The 12,552-nt window shown below is 38.8% G+C and overlaps 1 protein-coding gene across 2 annotated transcripts in view; it reads right to left on the reverse strand.

Annotated features, from left to right (window-relative positions):
* Nucleotides 1-12,552, reverse strand: part of braf (B-Raf proto-oncogene, serine/threonine kinase) — a 350,871-nt gene that overhangs the window by 99,576 nt on the left and 238,743 nt on the right. The gene's annotated exons all lie outside the window — the stretch shown is intronic.

The following is a 12,552-nucleotide window of genomic DNA, read 5'->3' on the forward strand; positions in this document are numbered from 1 at the left end:
GTTTTCTATGTACTGCGGATTACGCGAAGGCGTGATGATGTCACACGAAACTCCGCCCCCACGGCGTTCAAGCTCATCTCCATTACAGTAAATGGAGAAAAACAGCTTCCAGTTATGACCATTACGCGTGGAATTTCGATATAAAACCTTCCCAACTTTTGTAATGAATGACGTGGGGGGGCGGAGTTTCGTGTGACATCATCACGCCTCCCACGTAATCACGTGAACTGACTGTCAACGAAAGTGCGTAGAAAACCAGGAAGACCTCCAAAAGCACTTAAGAAAACATGCATTATATGATTGAGAAGGCAGCGAAACAATAAGAAGCGAAGCGAAAGTGACATATACTACCATATTCATGAGTGCTGCTACCTCGGAAAGAAAGCAAGGTGTAAACCTATTTAATTAAGTTCATAGACAGGCTACCGCTGATGCTTCACATGCCCACAGGTAATGCGGGATACAAGTTAAATGAGAGGACGAGGATATAAACGAGTTTTGATCACTTTGTAACTAAGTTAAAATTGTAGGTGAAGGGGTGTGCTAATGCAAATTCCGAGAGACTGTGTTTGTGGGGGATTGACAGTTAAGGCGTGGTGGGGAGTCACGTCATCATCACCCCCATTTACCTCATTTCGCCTGAGCTGAGCTCATCGGTTAACGCCGCCTTCAAGCAACTTCGCCAGACTGCCACCAAATACTCACAGAAAAATCCACAAGTTAATACACACGCTGTTTCTAGAGTTTCTCCACACTGAATCCTCCAGGCACTACTTACAAAATGTTACATTGACAAACGCACAGCTGAGAAGCTTCGATGCATGTGCTCCATAACGCATTAAAAAAATAATGCATTTAATCACAGTTTCAATTCCACCCAAAGGGGAACTTCTGTCAATGCATGATTTGCACAGAGACACAGGAGGTCGTAGAAACAAGAAGGATTTTTATTCAAACACTGCAACACATGCGCTTAAACGCGTGCTCCATGACAAGTCAGAGATGACAGTTCCGCTAGGAGCAGAGAGAGAGAGAGAGAGATAAAGCAAGCAATCAATTTTCAACTGACAGGCGCTGCACAAGGCTTTTAAGTTAGCGAGTATCGCGAGGTTTGCTTTACGCGTTATAGCGCAAGTCAGAAAGTAAAGAGCAATGTGAGGGCAGTCTGTGTTTCAGGGGTTCTGGTTTGCCCAGGGCGCCTGTATCTTCTTGGGTGTGATCAGCCCTCCAGCTCACACCCTCCCTCAGCTTTATTCACATTCCGTGAATCAAGCGACTCTCTGTACCAGGTTCATTTAGTCGCGTGATAATACGCCTGCGCTGACGTGTTCAGAACCTGGACGATGTTTTACTGTGAAACGGTAAGGTTGTAAGCCCAGAAACCATCTCATGAGGCGAGAGTTTGTATCTTTCTGTCGGTATAACCATTGAAGTGGACCATGATCAGTTACCAAAGTGAAGTTTCAGTCCCCACAAGTAATAGCTAAGCCCTCCACCTCACAATATAAAGTAAGCTGGAATATATAAACACAAAACTTCAATATATAAAGTCATCGTCGAAATATACAAAGTCAGTGCTGGAATATCCATCCATTTTCCAACCTGTTGAATCCGATCACAGGGTCACGGGGATCTGCTGGAGCCAATCCCAGCCAACACTGGGCACAAGGCAGGAACCAATCCTGGGCAGGGCACATGCACCATTTTTAAAACATTAACCGAACAGTGTTTTTTTAATTAATTTTTCTGAATACGTTTTTGTTAACTTACTTCAGTTCAGAGTCGTTTCAATCAATATATTTTGACTTTGACTTTATATAATCAGGAATGACTTTATAAATTCCGACGCTGACTTTATATATTCAGATTTTCACTTTATATATTATATTTCAGCGATGACTTTATATATTCAACTTTTGACTTTATATATTTAGAAACAAGTTTGACTTTATATATACTGACACTGACTTTATATATTCAAGTTTTGACTTTATATATTCGGCAATGACTTTATATATTCAAGTTTTCACTTTATATATTCTGACGACTTTATATATTCAGAAAATCAATATATTTGCCTGTTTCGCACCCCATAGTATATGTGTGTGTGTATATATGTACACGTGTGTGTGTGTGTGTGTATATATATATATATATATATATATATATATATATATGCCAGCAACACTCATGACAATGACAAAACAATTACGCTTGTCAATCATGTTACGTTATTATTAAAATGTTTCCTTTTCTTTTACTTCTTCCGCTGCTGGTATTTTGCTATATATATATATATATATATATATATATGTTTATATATATATATGTATATATATATATATATATATATATATATATATATATATATATATATATATATATATATATATATATATATAGATATGACAACAACACTCATATCAATGACAAAACAATTACATTAACAATCATGTTACGTTATTTTTAAAATTTTTCCTTTTCTTTTTCATAACTTCTTTTACACACTACTTCGCTGCGAAGCGCGGGTATTCTGCTAGTATATATATATTTTTTGTACTTAACGAAAAAAGGTAAAATAACTGAAAACATGTTTTATATTCTAGTTTCTTCAAAAAAGTGAAGGACCGCAAAGTGAAGGCAAAGGGGCCAACAAGTGCTAAACACCTCTGGGAACTCCTTCAAGACTGTTTTAAAACCATTTCAGGTGACTACCTGTTGAAGCTCATCGAGAGAATGCCAAGAGTGTGCAAAGCAGTAATCAGAGCAAAGGGTGGCTCTTTTGAAGAAACTAGAATATAAAACATGTTTTCAGTTATTTCACCTTTTTTTGTTACGTACATAACTCCACATGTGTTCATTCATAGTTTTGATGCCTTCAGTGAGAATCTACCAATATAAATGGTGATGAAAATAAAGAAAACACATTGAATGAGGAGGTGTGTCCAAACTTTTGGCCTGTTCTGTACAGGGAGTGCAGAATTATTAGGCAAGTTGTATTTTTGAGGATTAATTTTAATATGGAACAAACACAGGGCTATCAGTCAATCCAAAATGTTAATAAACCTGAAACCTGAATGTTTCACAACGGAAATGTGAGTGTGAACATCATCAGGGGAATACATATGTGCGCACAATTATTAGGCAACTATTAGTGTGCAGATTTATTATGCAACTAAAGGAAAAATGAAAGTTTTCCCATCTCACTTGTTTATTTTCATCTGTTATAGTGAGAATAATAAACAAACACCTCAAAATTTACAAATAAACATCTCTGACATTTCAAAAAAAATAAATCAATCAATCAATGACCAATATAGCCACCCTTCTTTCCAATAACAGTCATAAGCCTTTCCATTCATGGAGTCTGTCAGTTTCTTGATCTGTTGACGATCAGCTTTTTGTGGAGCAGTGACTACAGCCTCCCAGACACTCTTCAGAGAGGTGTATTGTTTTTCTCCCGTAAATCTAGCGTTTAAGAAGTGCCCACAAGTTCTCGATAGGGTTTAGGTCAGATGAGGAAGGGGGGCCATGTCATTATTCCTTCATCTTTAAGGCCTTTACTGGCTGGCCACGCAGTGGAGAACTTATATGCAAGTGATGGAGCATTGGCCTACATAAAAATCATGGTCTTTTCCCTGTATCACTGTTTGAAGAAAGTGTCTTCGAAAAACTGGCAGTAGGTTTGGGAGTTGATTTTGAGTTCATCTTCAATGCAAAAAGGTACAACTAGCTCATCTTTAAAAATACCAGCTCATACCAGTCCCCCACCTCCACGTTGGAGTGGAGCTCTGTGCCCATTACTGATCCACAGGTCCATCCATCTGGTCCATCAAGAGTCACTCTCATCTCATCGGTCCATAAAACCTTTGAAAAAAATCTGTCTTCAGATATTTCTTGGCCCAGTTTTGACGTTTCAACTTATGTTTCTTGTTCAGTGGTGGTTGGGTTTCAGCCTTCCATACCTTGGCCATGTCTTTGAGCACTGAACACCTTGTACTTCAGGGCACTCCAGGTAGGTTGCAGCTCTGGAATATGAAAGTACTGAAGGATAATGGTTTCCTGGTAGCTTTACGTTTGATTCTTCTCAAATCTTTGGCAGCTAATTTGTGTCTTTTGTTCTCAACACGTTTCTTGCGACCCTGTTGACCATTTGCAACAAAATGTTTGATGGTTCTGTGATCACACACCAATATCTTAGCAATTCCAAAAGTGCTGCATCCCTCTGAAAGACTTTTACAATTTTTGACTTTTCAGAGTCAGTTAAATCTCTTTTTTGGCCCATTTTGCCGGAGGAAAACTAGCTGCCTAATAATTCTGCACACCTTGATATAGGGTGTTGATCTCCTTAGGCCACACCCTCCCTCATTACACAAATACACATCACCTGACGTGCTTAAATCCAATAAGCATTCAAGTTAATACAGCTTGGAGTTGGAATATACGCATTAAAAATGATGATATGGTCAAAATACTCACTTGCCTAATAATTGTGCACACAGTGTATATATATATATATATATATATATATATATATATATATATATATATATATATATATATATATATATATACACACTCACCTAAAGGATTATTAGGAACACCATACTAATATGGTGTTTGACCCCCTTTCGCCTTCAGAACTGCCTTAATTCTACGTGGCATTGATTCAATAAGGTGCTGAAAGCATTCTTTAGAAATGCTGGCCCATATTGATAGGATAGCATCTTGCAGTTGATGGAGATTTGTGGGATGCACATCCAGGGCAAGAAGCTCCCGTTCCATCCCATCCCAAAGATGCTCTATTGGGTTGACTGTGGGGGCCATTTTAGTACAGTGAACTCATTGTCATGTTCAAGAAACCAATTTGAAATGATTCGAGCTTTGTGACATGGTGCATTATCCTGCTGGAAGTAGCCATCAGAGGATGGGTACATGGTGGTCATGAAGGGATGGACATGGTCAGAAACAATGCTCAGGTAGCCCGTGGCATTTAAACGATGCCCAATTGGCACTAAGGGGCCTAAAGTGTGCCAAGAAAACATCCCCCACACCATTACACCACCACCAGCCTGAACAGTGGAAACAAGGCATGATGGATCCATGTTCTCATTCTGTTTACGCCAAATTCTGACTCTACCATTTGAATGTCTCAACAGAAAACAAGACTCATCAGACCAGGCAACATTTTTTCAGTCTTCAACTGTCCAATTTTGGCGAGCTCATGCAACTTGTAGCCTCTTTTTCCTATTGGTAGTGGAGATGAGTGGTACCCGGTGGGGTCTTCTGCTGTTGTAGCCCATCCGCCTCAAGGTTGTGCGTGTTGTGGCTTCACAAATGCTTTGCTGCATACCTCGGTTGTAACGCAGTGGTTATTTCAGTCAAAGTTGCTCTTCTATCAGCTTGAATCAGTCGGCCCATTCTCCTCTGACCTCTAGCATTAACAAGGCATTTTCGCCCACAGGACTGCCGCATACTAGATGTTTTTCCCTTTTCACACCATTCTTTGTAAACCCTAGAAATGGTTGTGCGTGAAAATCCCAGTAACTGAGCAGATTGTGAAATACTCAGACCAGCCCGTCTGGCACCAACAACCATGCCACGCTCAAAATTGCTTAAATCACCTTTCTTTCCCATTCTGACATTTAGTTTGTAGTTCAGGAGATTGTCTTGACCAGGACCACACCCCTAAATGCATTGAAGCAACTGGCATGTGATTGGTTGATTAGAAAATTGCATTAATGAGAAGTTGAACAGGTGTGCCTAATAATCCTTTAGGTGAGTGTATATATATATATATATATATATACACATACACACACCCCGCTCTACATACTGTCAAGTAAACCAGCAACAGCTGCTCGCACCCCAAAGATATATATATATATATATATATATATATAGATATATAGATACTGTATAGATAGATATATATATATATATATATATATATATATATATATGACAACATTCATATCAATAACAAAACAATTACATTAACAATCATGTTACGTTGTTTTAAAATTTTTCCTTTTCTTTTCATAACTTCTTTAACACACTATCCGCCATGCGTGGGTATTCTGCTATATATATATATATATATATATATATATATATATAAATATAAAATAGTACTGTCAAGCGATCAGAAAGTTTAATTGTGATTAATTGCAAGACTTTGTGTAATTATTGTGATTAATCTCAAATGTAATTTTTTTATGTTGAAATTTTACCAAAAACACTTTTAAGTGCAATCAGACCATATTACGAAGAATGGACACATTATAATGGCATATAAATGTACTTCATGTATTCAGGTAACTGGAACAAGAGGAAATAAAGACAAAACTAACTGTGAGGAGGCTTTATTCCAGGGGTGGCGAACTCCAGGCCTCGAGTGCCGCAGTGGTGGCAGGTTTTCATTCTTACCATCTTCTTAATTAGTGACCAGTTTGTGCTGGTGATTACTTATTTTAATTAGCATGACTGAGGCCCCATAGTTATTTCTTTTTCTTTAATTAGCAGCCAAACAATAATGAGACACAAAAGAAGCCACCACATGACCAGCTCCCCTGTGCCCATTACACAATATCTGAAATTAAAGAGAGGTGATGGTCTTGTTAAGGTTGATCTCTCAGGTCACCAAAACATTTTGACGGTGCTCTTAGAAAGAGCAGAAAAACAACAGTTTTTGAAATGTGTACTGTGGCAGAATGAGAGCAGCAACAAGCCATGGAATTAAATAATGGTTTTAATTAACAGCAAGAATTGGCCTTTTTATTAAGTAAGTGACTGGAGTGAAATTGGTTGGAGTCTGAAGCCCCAGTTTAGCTGGTCATCTGTTAGCTAATTTCACATCTCATTTCTGCTTGTCTGTCATTTAATTAAGAAAGGAATCAATTCAGAGGGCTGAACTCTTCTTATAGGGCTATTAAAGTGATGGGGAAAAAGTTAATTAGCAGTGAAAACGGGTCACTGATTAGGAAAAAAGGGTTAGAATGAAAACCTGTAGCCACTGCGGCACTCCAGGCGCCTCATGTATAAATGGTGCATATGCACAAAAATGTTGCGTAAGCCTGTTTCCACGTTCAAATCGCGATGTATAAAACCTAAACTTGGTGTAAAGCCATGCACATTTCCACAGTAGCTCATACCCTGGAGTACGCAAGTTCTGTGCTCGGTTTTGCAGACTGGCGGCACCCAGTGTCAAAGCAGTGCTATTGTTCCTGTGTGGTTACCCTTTCTATTTTAGATCCACATCCCTGACAAAGCTTTATAAATATACTGAAATTAACCGCATACTGTTTATTAGTTTAATGCATCTGATTGTAATTAACTTGTAACAATATAATGGTCCACGGAATGGCCAAACTATTCCAAATACCATAGCTGCTTTAGCATTGTTAACTCACTGCACCTTTTTTTTCTTTCAGTTGCTCCCGTTAGGGGTTGCCACAGCGGATCATCTTTTTCCATATTACTCTCACTGCACCACACGGAAAAGCTGATCGGAAAGAGAATTATCAGTATACAGCATCAACCACACGCTGCCTCAGCCATGCTGCCCATTTGAACTGCTATCACACAGCAAACGCTTCAAAACCTTGACTGTACGGACCTCGCAGTTCAGAAACAGTTTCATTCCAAGAACTATAAACGCACTCAATCAGTCCATCAAGTGCTACTTGTAGAACTGTTTGTACTTATTAGTACAATCACCTTACTGTAAACTTGTACTACAGTTATAATATCGCACAACCTGAGCTACTTTATAAAGCGCATATTTACATATGATGACAATATAATTTTTAAGATGAAATGCAGCAAAATATGTTTATTATATTATACAGATAAAACTTTAACTTCATTTAAATAATCTATATTGTTAATAATTAAACATGTGAGGACACGGTGTCACTGCACTAGCAAGGAACCTGGCGCTCCGTTCACGGATTGTTCCTGCCTTGTGCTGTATGCTTGCTGGGGCTGGCGTGACACTGGAAGGATAGAATAATTAAACATGCACTACGAAGATATTTCACAATCGGCAATCTAAGCTTACAGATGGCTTATCATCTATTACAGAGCTGATTGTGTGGTGATTGGGTATTTGCAGAAAGAAAAGTAAGGACAGGAATTGGGTATTAGAACATTTGAAAGAGACAGTACTGCTGCAATAAATTATTTCATCGAGGGTTGCACACAATCACTGTGCCACTGTGTTCTCATGTTTAATAACATGCTTTAACTCCTATTATCATGAAAATGATATCAAGTATACATCTCAGTATTTTAATAATATTATGAATGTAATGGATTCTGTGTCCTGTGAGAGGAAGAGAAAGCCCTGAAGCACGTAGTGATTCACACACATAGAGCACATAGAAGATCAAAAACAAAACAAAGCATTTAACGTGCTACTTTAGTTAGTTAATTTGAGAAACTAGTAAATTATACGATTTTAAGATGAAGTTTATGATGTTCTAATTTAATGACTAAATAAACTACGTGATTAAAGTGGAAATTTCGAGATTAAAGTGCTTCCCCCTACCTCCCCCGTGTGCCTATTTTTTTTTTCCTCTGTACCCTAATAAGCTTTCATATGACACTCAGGCGGTGGGCTACAACTCGCCTTTTCTTGGCGACTTTGATATTGGACTTCTTTTTTTATTTCGGGTACTGTGCGACTTTGTGAACTTGAGCTTTCGAGTTTCTCTGACACTCTATGTCACTCGATCAACTTTCTTTTGCTGTTTATACCACTGTTTAAACCAACAAATAGTATGTTTTTCCTTGCCTCCACTTGGTATTCGCTGAACTTCTTCTAATTCCAAATGCTTTTGCCATTAACTTTTCACAGAACACTGAGCTTAAGGGCTATTTATATTGATTTGCATATTCAAAGAGGCGTAATTCTGGAAGGAAATGGGGCGAAACAGCAGGCGCATGCAAGTGTGCATTATTTTTTACGCTGACCATGATTTAAGTAGAGGAAGAAAGTGGAAGTTGCTGTTCGCACAGATATATGCATCTGGATTTTTTTGTGCATAAGCACATTTCTACTTTTGTTCTTACACCATGTTATAGTGTGAATTCTACACACTGCATTATGCATGTGGCCCCAGGCCTGGAGTTCGCCACCCCTGCTTTATTCACTCATACTCTAGGGTTGTGCAACGCTGAACATAGAAAACAAACAACTGGGCTTATATTGTAAAACGGATGACATATTTAAGACATGTAGCCTCATACTGCAGTCTCCATGTATTTCTCAATAATGCTTAATAAATCTCACTCAAAAGCCATATAAAAACTCCAGAAACAGGATTTATAAACAGAATACAATTTAAAATTGTTAATGTAGTTAGCTAAGTTAAATTTTCAGCAGAAACAGCAGGTTGGCCTTTTGGATTATTATGAATAATACACTATTTCTATTTTATTAAACCAAACCACTGAGGTGGGCTGGTGCCCTGCCCTGGGTTTGTTTCCAGCCTTGCGCCCTGTGTTGGCTGGGATTGGCTCCAGCAGACCCCCCCATGACCCTGTAGTTAAGATATAGTGGGTTGGATAATGGGTGGATGGATGGATAAACCAAGCCAGTTGCTTAAACATACAAGTTTGGTCACATTTCCATAGGACAAGGCAGCTCGCTTTTTCTGCACATTATGCCCAGAGAGTGAAAACAACCTCTCGCAAGGCACTGATGTGGCAGGTATTGCCAAGTACCTGTGAGCAAGGCAAGCTAGTTCTTAGTATATGAGAGCATGTGCGGACCACCACTTAGGGGGCAATACTCCATGCTGATGACAGGCTTTGCTTTATAGTGTTCCAGACATTTTTGAATACAGTCCTCCACCACACTCCCACTAATGATCAATGGAGATGCACATTTTTCAGTGACAGTGTGCGAGATTGCTATAAAAAAAACAAAAAACACGTGTTTATTACCTGCAGGGCTTGAGCAATGCCTCCAGCTTCTGAAATTTCTCCAGCTCAGCATTTGTTGGCATGACCACGTTAGTTTTATGTAGGGCTAGTGCATCTCTTAGTGATTGCTCGTTTCTTTGTACACGCTTCACCATCTCCAGAGTGGAGTTCCATCTAGTCGGTATGTCTTGTACGAGTGTCTCAGTCTTCAGGCCATGCACGGCTTGCTGTTTCTCAGGTTCTGCAGTATTTGATGCACTGTGCCTGAAGTGCCCCACCACCTTTAGCATTTGGAAAGTGCACCGTCAAATGCACTATTCTACAGAGACACTGTGACAGAACGTTGAATGCTGTGCGCGACTGTGGCTCTTGAGGGTAGTTCATAAGTTGGGCTGTTGGATGCGATCCGAATTATGTTGCACAGACCTTTGTGCTCCACAATGTAGATCAGCCTGAATGCTGTGGCTACCCATTTAGCAAATGCTACCGTTAATTTGCTGGAGGTTGATGCGTCCACTGGTTTCTGCCAAACACTGTTGAGCGTGGTCTGTTGCATATTTCCCGGGCTAATGCTATTAGTGTAAAATGGATGTTTGGCTTGCATGTGATATTGTACCGGTAGGCTGCTTGTACTGTGGTGATAACTAAACTCGGCTTGACAGTAACTACACACAATCTTAGTTTTATCGAGTGAGCCATCGGGCACAATTTTGAAATTGAACTTCCCATTTAATGGACCTTTTTCCATCGTTCCACAATTAGGAATATGGAGCGACTTCCATGAGAAATAACTTAAAGCCTAGAGTGGGACGCATTCAGCTTGCAGGGTCAGCTCGAACTACGGGAATTTCATAGGGTCAAAAAGAACCAGTGCTAACAGCACAATTTTTTTTTAATGGCATTAAAGTTACAATGTGTTAACTTTGACAGCCCTATATATATATATATATATATATATATATATATATATATATATATACACAGTGATCCCTCGCTATATTACGCTTCGACTTTTGCGGATTTTAAATGCAAGCATATCTAAATATATATCATGGATTTTTCGCTGGTTCGCGGATTTCTGCGGACAATGGGTCTTTTAATTTATGGTACATGCTTCCTCAGTTTGTTTGCCCAGTTGATTTCATACAAGGGACGCTATTGGCGGATGGCTTAGAAGCTACCCAATCAGAGCATGTATTACGTATTAACTAAAACTCAATGATATACGATGTGCTTCCCGTGCGGAGCTTGATTGTTTGCTTTTCTCTGTCTCTCTCACTCTCTCGGCCTGACGGAGCGGGTGTGAGCAGAGGGGCTGTTTGCACAGAGGCTGTTTGCCTAGAGTATACGGACGCTACTCTAAAAAATGCCGATTTATCGCGGTGCTTCGGCATACTTAAAAGCCCAAAAGCACGTATTGATTTTTTGATTGTTTGCTTTACTTTCGCGCCCTCTCTCTGACATTCTCTGCTCCTGACACACATTCTTTGAAGAGGAAGATATGTTTGCATTCTTATAATTGTGAGAAAGAACTGTCATCTCTGTCTTGTCATGGAGCACAGATTAAACTTTTGACTAAAGGGTGTTATTTCATGTCTAGAGGGCTCTAATAATGTTAACAGTGTGGGAGAGTTTATAAGGGCTTAAAATATATAAAAATAACCATACAAACATATAGTTTCTACTTTGTGGATTTTCACCTATCGCGGGGGGTTCTGGAACGCAACCCCTGCGATCAAGGAGGGATTACTGTATATCTATATCTATCTATCTATCTATCTATCTATATATATATATATATATATATATAAAAACGAAACCAACCAACCTCACTTACTCACTAACAAAAATGTTATTTCACATTTAGCTAAAAAGCTGAAATTCAGCAGGATTGAACATCTAGGGTGGTAGGTATGCAAAAAGAAAGGAAATTTTGAAATATTAGTATTTAGGGGTAATATCATCTCATTATTGTTTTGTTGCTAGTTACGAAAAAAAGAAGGGATTTGAATCATAAAAACCAAGTCACATAAAATTAAGTCACACAAAGTCTGTTCTATTAGCAGCAGTAATTGGTTACTAATTAACACTAGAATTACCAGAGCCTACGAAAAAATTCGTAGATCCATCCCACCTTAAATCCGTTCACACCTCTCCGTCAGCGTCTTTTGTCCTGTAAATATGCTGATAAAGACAAGCAGCCTGGTATACCATCCACCCACCTATGCAGAACATGCACAATGTTCTTCCAGCTCATGCCTTGATTGATTATCTGGGAGTAAAGTGCTGGAGTTTTGTGTAATGCCTGAAGTCCAAAGATCAAATAAAAACTTTCATAAAAGGTCATGGATGTTACAACAGCTTCCGTGGTGTAGCGGTAAGATTGCTGACTTGTAATCAAGAGTCCCCGGTTCGATCCCAACTGCCTCCTACATTTGCCGTTTTCAGTAGTAAGGTGCTCTTACTGTTAATATTATACAGTACACACATACATTTGGTTAGCATCTGTAATAGATGATTTATAGGACTTGTAAAAGTTACCAGGTTTTTTTTTTCACTTTTATTCTCTCATTCACAATCACAATACATACTTCACTCCCAGATAATCAATCAAGGCATGAG

Source organism: Polypterus senegalus, chromosome 11, assembly GCF_016835505.1.
Source record: "Polypterus senegalus isolate Bchr_013 chromosome 11, ASM1683550v1, whole genome shotgun sequence".
Lineage (NCBI taxonomy): Eukaryota > Metazoa > Chordata > Cladistia > Polypteriformes > Polypteridae > Polypterus > Polypterus senegalus.